This window comes from Pinus tabuliformis, chromosome X (assembly GCF_031772625.1).
Source record: "Pinus tabuliformis cultivar Carrire ecotype Pingquan chromosome X, CPIR1, whole genome shotgun sequence".
In the NCBI taxonomy this organism is placed as follows: domain Eukaryota; kingdom Viridiplantae; phylum Streptophyta; class Pinopsida; order Pinales; family Pinaceae; genus Pinus; species Pinus tabuliformis.
The window spans coordinates 1,248,761,165-1,248,774,148 of NC_142308.1; positions in this window are offsets into that span (position 1 = coordinate 1,248,761,165).

Here is a 12,984-nt window from a genome sequence, read left to right on the forward strand (position 1 = left end):
GAGATCAAACTACTCCACAACAACGCTACCATCAATATGCAACTCCAGAACATGTTAGACATCCTCCAACACCTGTATAGCCAATTCAAGCATCCTCCAACACTTGTATATTCTCCCCAAACCCTATGTATCATATCATCAACATGAATACCTAATCCATGACATAGAGACCTAATCAACAAATTTCCTCAACTATAACTCATGTAGCAACACCATGAACAAAGAGTAACACATGTAGTAGCATCATGAACAAGGAGGCCATCACAACTCTACTCTACACTGGCCATGAAACACCTCTGCACAACTTATCATCATGGAAAGTGTAACATGCCACCATCCATGTTACACAGCAATTTGTCACCGTTTGTCACTGTCCCTATTACCCCTCACCTGCACACTGGAGGACTCATTCCGGGACCTGTGAGAAGTGGCATGACCTGAAACCACTTGCATCATATTCCTCTAAGTATGAGCTTCATTTGCCCTGAAGACATCTCCTACAAAATATCCATGAAAACAGCTCTTTTTGCATTAGCGCGGGTCCACAGTTCATTTCCCGCGCCAATGAGGGAAATCCTCTAAAAAGGGCGCACCATTGGCGCTCTGTCCCAGAGTCGCACTCGCGCCAACCGAATTGAGTAAAGTTTTTAGCCAACAAGCTTCCGAAGGTTCTCTTCAACCCATTCACCAACTGAATCTATGTTGAGCTAGGATGGTTTGGCTTCGAATCTCCATAGAAAGGAAAGTGGTTTGCCACCTTTCATGGAAGTTTCCAAGTGATAAAGCCAATCCCATGAATAATGTGGTTGATCCTATCTCTTTCTTCTCTATCTATAAAAGCTTGCCTCTATGCCTTGAGCAAGCTAGTTACAGTAGTTCTAGTTCCAGCATAGTGATAGAGAATACTAGGAGTTCAAGAGTTTGAAGCTGCAAGAGCCTTCTTTGCACCCATAAGGCCAAATCTAAGTAAGGAGATTCTTGTCACCCAAAGAGAGAGAGGCTTGTTCCCTATCCCAACAAGCTTTGCAAGACTTGTGTAGCTGACTACCCAGCCAAAGGAGGATTTGACGTCAGAACTATGGTTGTATTCTTCTTTGTTATTTATCAATAATAGATGACTATCATTATGGTTCCACTCTCATTGTCCTATGATTGATGTTGAGTTATATCTTTTCTGACTGATATATAATTGCATCTATTGGATTTTATGCTTGTATTTGTGTTGTTCTTTGCATGTGCAGGTGTCCAATCATGGAGATCGTGGGGATCGTGACCGGCCGAAGCAAATGAACGAGAGCGATGTCTCTTCTACGAATATTAGCATTGGAATCCAAGTAGGTTCTCATCATCCACCTTTAATTTTCAATTAGGAACTTGCGTGATAGCATTGTTCGATTGTTGCTAGACCTGGTCTGGGCTAGTAGGGATCGCCTTTGTCCACAGAGGGGATTTACCTTCACAACAATTTGGCGACTCCACTGGGGAAGTCTTGTCTCTTTTGTTTCTCGTTTGATTGCTTAGATAGCTTTCTGGGTTGGATTTCTTGCTGTTTCTTGCTCCCTGGTTTGCCTAGATACTGTTTTCAAGCTCTGGGTTGCTTGTTTTTGTTTTTGACTTAGCAAACTTGATTAGCGCGCTTTTTAGCCTTACAGTCGCGCCAATTGGCGCAAGTTGCTCAAAGACAACCCGCACCAATCCCATAAAAGCGCGAGTTGCAGCCTGACAGTTGCGCCAGGCCTGTCAACTTTTCCAGTTCGCTTGTCTTCAAGCCCTCTGAGCTTGGATTTGTATTTTGCTGCGTCTTTTTCAATTACTGGAGTGTGTTTGATCCTTGTTTGACTGGTTTTAGACCTTCATCCTTCGGGTGTTTGCCTTTTTCTATCGATTTCACATTTTAGCCCTAGGGCATCTAGTGGCTTTGTGCGTCGAGCCTTCCGTAGGAGTCTTGGGTTCTTTGATCGTCCAGTCGACTTTGTGATTACTTTTTGCACTTGCTCAGTAGTTGTCAAAGCCTTTTGTTGGTATTCAAGTGATTTGCTCCTTTTCCGCTTGGATTTCGCTTGACTTCGTTTAGGCTTAGATTACATAGCCCGTAGAGGTCTTTGTGTTTTCTTCTTGGTTTGAAGGACTGTTTTGGTGTTTTGGGGATTCGATTGTGTGCTCATTGAGTGAAATTGGTCTTTTTTGCTCGGTGTTACTATCTCTCAAAATTTGTTTAGTGCACTTTGCCATTGAAAAGAAAACGAACAATCTCTTTTGCGTTGCATTAGTTAATTGAAATTAGAAGCTTTTCATTGATTACGCGATCTAAAACAAAGAAAAGTTTCGTTTATTTGTCATTAGCTGCATTAGAGTGGTTCTTGATTGTTTGTGGTCATTTTGTTTGAAAAATTCTCAACTCTCTCATAGTTAGTATTCATCGAACGAAATGATATTCTTTGGCATATAGTTTGCATTTAGGGAATTGTGAGAGATTACATACGGTAGGACCTGGAAATTGAAACTTAACTAAAGATCAACCATAAAATGAACTGAATTAACTTAAAAACGCATTGGAACATAATGCTCACTGATTAGAGGTCTAGGCTAGAGACGTGCTCCGACGTCGTTAAACCTAGTCACTGTTGTTTCACACTACGGTTGGGTGATTCCTCCTTTTGTGACTCGATAGTGCTCTAGCACGGACTTGAGCTCCCACGTACCGTCGCGTATATAGGGGAGACCCCACTAGGTCATCATCCTTTATCCACAGGAAGCCGTGTCTTCCGCCTTACAAGCCGTAACGCACCGAACACAACATTCGGGAAGATTGACTGTCGTACGGGAAGTCCTTGGTTTTCATATGATTGCCAAGGTGTATATGCAGTTTTACGGATTTGTTTGGTAAACCCTTTGCCTAGTCTCTCCATAGTAGTCACTTTTGATCCTTTTCAGACTCCTTAAAAGAAAAGGTTCACTTGAGCAGTTTGTCACTTCGGGCTCACAAAACATTCCAAGGCGACTAGAGTCACCTTTTTGTCCTTTTCTCGACTCTTAAAACATGAAAAGGTCAAGTTGTGTCTATGCGTCTTAAAATTTATTTGGCGATGATTAACATTACCTGGTTAGATCTTGTGTGTATGCGTCTTTTGTTGCTCCTGAGGTGCCGGTTGTGAGTGATACTCTTCTTGTTATTCCGAGTATCCAACCGATCAACTCTCGTGCCCCGGGCGACGAAGATTACGAAGTCGATTGGAACCCCATCTGGGAGCCTGACGAGGACGATATTCCTGTTAACCCCCTGGTGTTTCGTCTCCAATGTCTACCTCTCACATGGATGAGACATCTCCTAGAGTGAGCGAGACACCTGTGTTGTCGAATATCGACACTCCCATCCCAGCTACTTCTCCGCTCCCCCCACGCTACCAGTCGTTGAGGGATAGGGTAAGTGCCAGGATCCCTGCTTCGACTATGTGGGACCCCCATATCACTCCCACCACGGGATCTTTTGTTTCATAAGTCCACACTACACTTGTCACTTCAGTTCCGACAAATCCAACTGTTTGTATAGCACATTCAACTCCGGTTGTTAGTGCCGTCACGACGTCTTCAGCTTTGAACACTGGTGCTGGTCCCCCTCACGGTCAAGTGAGCAGTGGCCAGCCGGCACACACACCTAAAGTTATCCACCCTGCACAAAGTGCACCACCCTCTTCTGGTCCCGTCCCAGGAGGGGGGCCATATGATGCCTATGGACAAGCTGTTCAGGATCCGAATGCGCAAGGACCATTCTATTATTACGATTCTGCTGGTCAATACCTTCAGCTTTCTCAACCCTTGCCTACTCAACCTATTGTTGAGGTTTCGATACCATTATCCATTACTTGGAACGCCACCACTTTCCATGGGGGCCAAGTAAGGCCTGCACAGCCTCAGGGACCACCTAACCAAGTCCAGCCATCTTATGTGCAAACGCCTCAAGGGCAGCAATATTATGGCCAGTCTTACCCAGGACAACTTGGGGGCCTACAAGGACAACCCTATCAAGGACAACCTTTGGCCGCTGGTGGTCCATCTTTTACTTATATGACCCAACCTTCTAGTTACCAGGGCAACATGGTACCCAACAAGGTTACCTGTCTGGACAACCAGGACAACCTTACATCCAATAAGGCCAACCTGGTATCCAGCAGGGTTATCCCTCTGAACAAGCTGGACAAACTTATATTCCACAAGGTCAACCGGTAGTCCAACAGGGGTATCCTTCTGGGCAAGGGGGGCAGCCTTACGTACAGCAGGGCCAACCCACTGCTCAGCCTAGTCATCCTACTGGACAAGCGGGTCAACCTTCTGCACAGCAAGGCCAACCCACTGCCCAGCCTAGTCATCCTTCTGGACAGGCCAGTCAACCTCAAGGTCAGCCGGCCGTCCAGCCCGCTCAACCATATGTTCCGCAAGGACAACCCTCGGTTGCTCAAGGACAACCTGGTACCCAGCAAGCTCATCCTTCTGGGCAAACAGGCCCATCCCAAACCCAACCAGGCCAACCTTCCGGCCAGATGGTCCAAGCTCAACCTGTTCAAGGACATCCTTCTGGGCCCCAGACTCAAATTGGTTATCAAATGCAAGGTGGGCCACAACCCCAACCTTCCTACCAAGCGCAGCCTTCTTATCAGGCTCAGTATGGAGCTCAACAATCGTATGGCTACCAACAACCCCAGGGGCAAACTCAATTTACCCCTTATCAAAATTATCAACGAATGCAGGTCACTCCTTACCAGAATTATCAGCAACAGTATGTTGCACCTGCCGGTCAAGTTGCTAATCCATGGGGTGCTGGGGGGCAGACCCAGGGTCAACTGTCTGCTTATGGACAAAATCCTTATGGACAGAACTCCTATGGGAAAAATCCCTATGGGCAGAACCCTTATGGGCCAGGCCCATCCGGACAAAGTCCATGGGGGCAACCACCACCTGGTTGGAACCCTGGTACTGCCTCTCTTCCACAGCCATAAATGTCCTTTAATCCTCAGTTGCCTTTCTTAGCGACGTTGGAACTCCCGGATGTGTCCAAGTTGACAAATGACCCCATTATTCATAATCCATATTGGCCACCAGTTCCAACTAAAATACTCGGTGATTGCCCGAAATTCGATGGCAAAGCTGGTGAGGACCCTCAAGCCCATGTCATGACCTATCACCTTTGGTGCTCATCCAACTCATGGCTTGATGACTCCATCCGACTCCGCCTCTTCCAAAGGACTCTCACCGGCTCGGCCGCTAAGTGGTATGTTGAGTTGAATCGCGGAACATTTCAAGATTTCAACTCGCTGGCTATGGCTTTCTTAACTCATTTTCAGTTACCCATTCGGTATGAGACAGGGACACATCTCCTTACGTCTCTTAAACAGGACACGGCCACGCATATATCCTATCATATACATGAATGGAGATGGCGTCGTCGCTTGATCAAATTTTGGATTCCTGATCAGCTCCTGACCGATTGGTTCACGACTTCCTTTGTCCCTGCAATCGCGCGAGACATCGCCATGGGAGCTTGTGTAACTGAAGAGCAAGCTATCACGCGTGCTCAGTACCTCGACTTAGTATACTCTCAGTCAGGTACTTTATATGATTATTTTCCAGACGCCCCGAGACCCGGAACATCCAAAGCTCCACCAAAACCATCTGTTGACGGAGTTATTGGCTCTGTAAACGCGTCTTCAAAGAAGTCATCCGCGAACCCTGGGAAGCAAAAACATAATGCTTCTAATGGAAACTCTTCTTAGGGTCAATCTAATTCCGGAAGTACCTCCGAGGTTAACACCGTTCAGTCCACCACGGCAGATAAATCCTCGAAAGGGAAAAAGAAAGGGAAAGCCAAAAATAAATCCGAACAGCCCAAACAGGACTCCCCTAAACCTCCACCCGAGGAAGGAGCCAAACGTAAACCTAAGTATCCTTGTCTTATCTGTGATGAGGATCACTACACTAAAGACTGCCCTAGGCGGTCCGAAGTTAGTCAATTATTGAAAGGTGCTCCTGGGACTCCTGCTGTGCTTAAAGAACCTTTCCCTTCACAGCAAACTCAAATGGTGGCAGATCCATCGCAACCCTCTTCTTCATTCGGCTCTCAAGTATTTATGGCTGGGACGATTCCCATCCATGTCACTACTTGAGTGAAAGAATATCCATCTCATGCCGGGAAAGAGCCGGAGGTCCCCTCCAGCGCTCCTCCGTCCAGTTCTGGTCCACTCCACATCGAAAGACCTAGCACTGAGACGACTATCCGACCCCCTCCAAAAGGTGTACTCCAGAAGTCTTCTTACAACCCTAATGCTCATGCTGCCCAACACTACAGCATCGTTGAGGACTTAGCTCAGGCTCCGTCTGCTATGTCTGCTCTAGAAGTCCTCCAGAGCTGCCCCTCCCAGAGGAAGTCCTTGCTATCGACCATCGGTGGCATAGACCCGGCTGACTCGGATCTGATTTCTTTTGATCTCGAGGGCTATACGCCAAGACTACCTCACCAAATCACTTTCCTTATACAGGTCATCATCAATGGTAAAACGATTCATCGTACAGTCATTGATGAAGGTGCCTCAACTTGCATCATGTCTGTTGCTTGCTGGAAAGCTATTGGGTCTCCAACATTGAGCCAGTCTCCTACGACGTTAGAAGCCTTTGATGGAAGAGAGTCTCGTCCTTACGGTATCCTCCAACGCTTGCCCATCTCCTTGGAAGGGAAGACGGTAGAAGTGGAGGTCAAAGTTGTCGACGCTAATCTTACCTACAACCTCCTCCTCGGACGTAGCTGGACATACGCCATGCAAGCCATGGCCTCCTCCCTTTTCTGTGTCATTCATTTCCCCCATCAGGGGAAGATTGTCATGGTGGACTAGCTCTCCTTCTTCGCCTCCTCTTCTGAAGGCAATGTGCCTTTCGTGGAGCATACCTCCAAATCATTCGAGAGTGTGGGAGCTGGGCTCTTTAAGGATCCCACCCTAATGGGTGTCTTTCCACTTCCACCTCCGAATCTCGCCCCTATTAACATGATTTCCGTGCGTTCTGATCCGTGGGTCCTTCCTCCCGCCAATCAGATAGAATCCTGGGGCGATATGATGCCGTTGAGTCCTACCGAGCTCAACTATGTCGAAATCGTTGCTGCATCGACTTCCCCTCTCGAACATGCTCTTTTGAGCGGTCTTCCCGACTCATGTGTTCATTTCCCTTGGCTTGGAGATGATGCTACTTCGGATCCATTAAAGGAAATATTTCCTTCCGATGAAGCCATCATAGAGACCATGTCTCTTGAGGAGCCCCCTTGGTCAAATCATCACCACCATTCCTCGTTTCTCCTTGCCCATCAGGAAATGATCTCATGTCTCGAACGGTTTGCTTCGTGTATCCCATTCCAACCCCTTCAAGCACCTATTTAGATTTACCAAGTGTCTTATGAGGGCAATATGGGAAACATTACGCAAACCCAACCTATCGACATCTCTGTGGAACCAGGGATTGTCGAGCATATTCATATTGGAGTCACTTGCACTCCAGAGGAAGTTCAACTTTACACCAATCTATTTCGCGAATTTCGTGATGTCTTCGCTTGGTCCTACGAAGAGATGCCAGGCATCGACCCTAGCATAGTGGTGCATGAGATACCTACGTATCTAGGTGCTAAGCCTGTTCGTCAATGCCTACGCCCTGTGCACCCCCGAAAGGCTGCAGCCATTAAAGCAGAAGTCGAAAAGCTTCTCAAGGCTGGTTTCATTTACCCCATTCCACTCACGGATTGGGTTTCTAATATAGTCCCTGTGAACAAAAAGCAAGGTACTATTCGAGTCTGTGTTGATTATCGTGACATTAATCGCGCCTGTCCTAAGGATAACTTCCCCACACCTTTCATCGATCAGCTTATTGATGAATGTGCTGGAAGCGAAATCTACTCGTTTATGGACGTTTTTTCTGGATATAACTAGATCAATATTGCGCCCGCTGATCAACATAAGATGACTTTTATCTGTCCTTGGGGCACTTTTGCCTATAAGAAGCTCCCTTTCGGTTTAAAGAATGTCGGCGCTACCTTTCAACGTGCAATGTCTTATGCCTTTCATGACATTCGTCACATTGTACAGCCGTACCTGGATGATCTTCCAGTTCATTCAGTCAAGCGTCAAGACCATCCTTCCCATCTTCGCGAAATTTTTCTCCGCTGTCGACACTACCGTATCAGGCTCAATCCTCATAAATGTGTCTTCTGCGTTGAATCAGGCCGACTACTTGGGTTTATCGTCTCCCGAGAGGGCATCCGTCTGGACCCCCTCAAAGTCGAAGCTATTTTGAACCTTCCTCCCCCTGCTTCTTTGCAGCAGTTGCAGAGTTTGCAGGGTAAAGAAAATTTCTTAAGACGATTCATTCCGAACTATGCCGAGGTGGCTAAGGGTTTCACACGATTATTGAAGCGAGACACACCCTTCCATTGGGATGCTATCGCTCAGGAGTCTTTCGAGCGACTCAAGGGCCTCCTTGTCTCTACTCCATTATTGCGACCTTCGAACTACCACCGTGATTATACTTTGTATCTGGCCGCCGCCGATACCACTATCGGCATGGTTCTCGTGCAAGACGATGATGATGGCAATGAACATGTTATATATTATCTCAGCCGCAACCTCTTGGATACGGGAACTCGATACGCTTACGTCGCGAAGTTGGCATTGGCCGCTATTTGTGTCGTCCAATGCTTTCGGCATTATATCCTGTTGCGCACCACGACCGTGATTTCTGACAGCAACCCTATGACGTACATTTTGTCACGTCAGTTGCTGGGGGGCAAATACTCAAAATGGATCGTAATCCTCCAAGAGTTTGACTTGGAATTTACTGCTGCCAAGTCTAAGAAGTCCCTGGTCTTTGCTGAGTTACTCTGTTCGTTGTCGTCTCCTTCTGCACCCTCTCTTTCAGAAGAACATATCCCAGACGAAACTCTTTTTCTGATCAGCACCCTTGATCCCTGGTATGGGGATATTATCGTTTATTTACAACCGTCCTCTTTCCGCCCCGCTGTATCCAAATATGCTCGGCGGCGGATCCGCCATCAATCTCAACCCTATCGCATCACAGGGGACACCCTGTACCGTCTCGGTGTTGACTCCGTTCTCCGCCGATGTCTTACCCTCGAGGAAGCTGAGAGAGTCCTAAATGACTGCCACTCTGGCGCCTGTGGTGGCCACATGTCCGGATATGCCACAGCTCAAAACATCCTTCGCGCTGGTTATTTCTGGCCATCCATTTTTAAGGATTGCATTCTTGCTGTCCGCTCATGTCATGCTTGCCAGATATACCAACGGAAGATGCGTGCGCCACCGGCTCCACTGCACCCTGTAGTGACCGTAGGCCCTTTTGCAAAATGGGGCATTGATTATACAACCTGTAAGCCTCGCTCGGCCGGGGGGCATGGGTTTATTATTGTTGCCGTTGATTACTTTACAAAATGGGCCGAGGCGATGCCCACATTAAATGAAGACGGTCATACAGCGGCGCAGTTTTTGTTCAATCATGTTATTACGCGGTTCGGAGTTCCACAGGCCATCGTCACAGATCACGGAAAGCATTTCCGTAATCACATGATGACCGAGCTGACAACCCAACTAGGCTTACGGCATGATAGTTCAACCCCGTACTATCCTCAGTCTAACAGCCAGGTTGAAGCCGTTAACAAGGTTTTGGTGACGATGCTTCAACGTACTGTTGACATGCATAAGTCTAATTGGCACCTGATGTTGTTTCCCGCCTTGTGGGCCTACCGAACCTCTGTGAAGGATGCCACCGGTTTCACTCCATTCCAACTAGTTTACGGACTGGAGGCTACCCTTCCTATAGAATGTGAAATTCCTTCGTTAAAAATAGTCGTCGAGTTGCTTCCCAACACTACTCCGGTAGAGGAACGACTTCTTTATCTAGAACGGTTTGACGAGACCCATCGCTTAGCCTCTCTAGCCATAGAAGCTCAAAAGAAGAGGGTCAAAACTCATTTTGACCATACCATTCAGCCTCGTTCCTTTGTTGAGGGAGATCTAGTCTTGCTATACGACCAAGCAAATGACAAGCTGGGGCAGGCAAACTCGAGCCCATGTGGCTAGACCCTTACATTGTAAAGAGAGTGTTGCAAAAAGGGGCGTATGAGCTAGTTGACTACGAAGGTAATCCTCTTGATAAGCCCCGCAATGGGATGTACTTGAAAAAGTACTATGCATGATTCATGCACTTCGATTTGTACATGCATGTGTGTGTGTGTGTGAGTTTTCATGTTTTCGGCTTGGTGTGAAAGCGTGATTGCACCTTATTGTGTCTTTTTGCTTCTTGTGCAGATGTCGAGTGCACCTTACATTGGTTTCGCTAATGGTGCCTGCCGCAGCACTCATAATTTTTCCTCTGCGGCATGGGTGATCTACGATCCTCACGGTGAGTTGATAGATCTTCAAGGTGTGTGTTTAGGCTGTACTACAAACAATGTTGCTGAATATAGCGCTGTTATTGAATTATTAGCCGAGGCAATTAATCTCGGTATTCGTACATTGCTTGTTAACCTAGACTCTCAACTTGTCGTCCATCAGCTCAATGGGCGATATTCCGTCAAAGACCGTCACATTTTAAGGTTGTACTTACGTGTTAAATTGTTAGAAAGGAATTTTGTATATATAAGACAGGGGGTTTGGGGGTTTGGTAAGGTCTGTCCGGTTCTCAAAATGTCATGTTTCATTAATAAGAAAATCCATTTCATGGGTCCGATGAAAAGGTGGCATGGTCAAGATGATATAGAGTCTGAACCCGACCTTACAATAAGTGGAATTGAAGTAATATAAGGTGGTTTCTCTATTGGTGGTAGTAGTTGCCCACCAACTCAAGATAAGGGGTAAATTCATAAAAGTGGCCAAAGAAGAAAAGGTAGCGTTGGGAATCAATCTATACATCAATTCATATCTGTTCATAGTTCATATTCATATTTATCTCCAATAAGCGCTTTAATGAGAATCTTTCTCTCTGAATTCTCTTTCTCTCCATTAGATCTTCCTCTACGAAGCTACCACAGAATGGTATGTTAACTTACTAATATCTGCATCTAATGATAGGTAAATTGACCTCTTCTTCTCCGATATAGATCTTACTCTCCGAAGCTTACACAGAGTTAGTTCACCTAATAAGACTGGTTAGTTCACTGGCTTAAGGCACTTGGCAAAGATCAACTCTAAGCTAATAGTGAGACTCTATGGCTAGTACAAAGTATAGGAGTTCGTCTATACAGCAGCTTCTATACAGCAGCTTAAGACTAAAGCAAGTGTACAACAAGGGCTTATTGTATTGGCTAATCATGTATTAGATAGACATTTGCGTAATTTATAATCAAAACGTTATACAAGCAAGCACATAAAAGCACAATAATAAACCGTAGGCATATGTATATATATATGTGTGTCGCAAAGTTTTGCACCGCGTGCATTACATAAGTCAAAAAAATAATACATGTTCATCCTGATACATCCTCGGACAACATGTCCCTCAAAAAATATGCATGAAAGAAGCCTAGAAGTCTATTCGTGGTGGTGCTCATGATAGCACGTCACCACGCGCACCAAGCGTCTCAACAGACGATGGATGCGGGTCGGCACCCCCACTGTGTGCCTCTGGTATGCAAAAGGCACGTCCGCCAATCTCGCGTAACCTGGAATCCCTTGGGTAAGTCCCTCGAGATTCTGCACCAACTCTTTCCCCACGGCACCCCTTGCCTGAGGATCAGCTGCAGGTTGGCCTCTCCGTGCTATAGGAGACAAGCCGACTGGTTGCTCTGGGCCCACATCTACATATACATACAACTGTCATCAGAACATGCATGTATTGACCAAAACAAAAAAAAATAAAAATGAAAATACATAAAGGCATCAAAAAAGAAGGTCATACCTAACTCCTCTTCCCACTCCTCTCCCTCTGGCAGTGGGAGGTTTGGGTCCCCCATGAAGTTGGTTCCCGCGTATGGCCAATCCTCTACCACGATCAGCTGATGGCGAAGCCATATGAAGAACTCGGGCCGCCAAGACATCTGCTGGCCCCCTCCTCCTCTGGGCATCAATGCTGCCCAGCGAGCCATCCTAGGCTCTCGTGGCAATGGGTCCGCCACTACAGCTCCCTGGTACTGGAAGAGGGGTAATCGTTCCAAGAAGAACGACACCACAATTGAGCCATACCCGAACTGTTTCACTCCCCCGCGCTTACACTTTGTAAGCTGCCTTTTGATATTTGTAGTCACCGCTGTAGCCCAGTCAAAAATGGTGGGGCTGAGACATTTTGTCGCTAGTAATAGATGATTCTTGCTTGCCTCATGGGGCGCCTGTACCCCAGCTGCACGTGTGATGGTGAACAGTATCACCTTAAGAACCAAATCATGGATGGTGGCGATATCCACCTTGGCACTGTTTTTCCCAAATTGTGCCTCTGGACACACTCGGGCCTTCACTTCACCTATTTTCTCTCCGGAAGGCCTGCTTCCGGTCAAAATGGGGCTCGCCCCTCTCCGTGACAGCCTAGTAATGAAGTACACATCAGATACATCCAACTCTAAGGTCTGATCCCATAATCGAAATACTTGCTCATCAACATCCCAAGCATCCACTATGAACTGTAATAGCTCCGGTTGAGCTCGTAGATAAGAGGTGAGGAAGAATTTCTTGAGACCACAGTCTCTCAGAGCATTCATACATCCCTCATCCGCTATGGCCAAGGCATCTATGGAATCATGCTCCCATTCTTTCCATTCCACCACCATTTTTGCTTGTTTCCTGCACCCACAAGGATGAATAGATCATTATTGAAACCCTGGTAGGCTCACAAACCGGAAAAATTTCAAAAATGATAGGAAAATTCAAGTAAAAAGTTAGGTCACGCGGTTGGCGCGACTGTTTCTAAAACAGTCGCGCTAATGGCGCGGCACCTTTGGGCAAATCACCC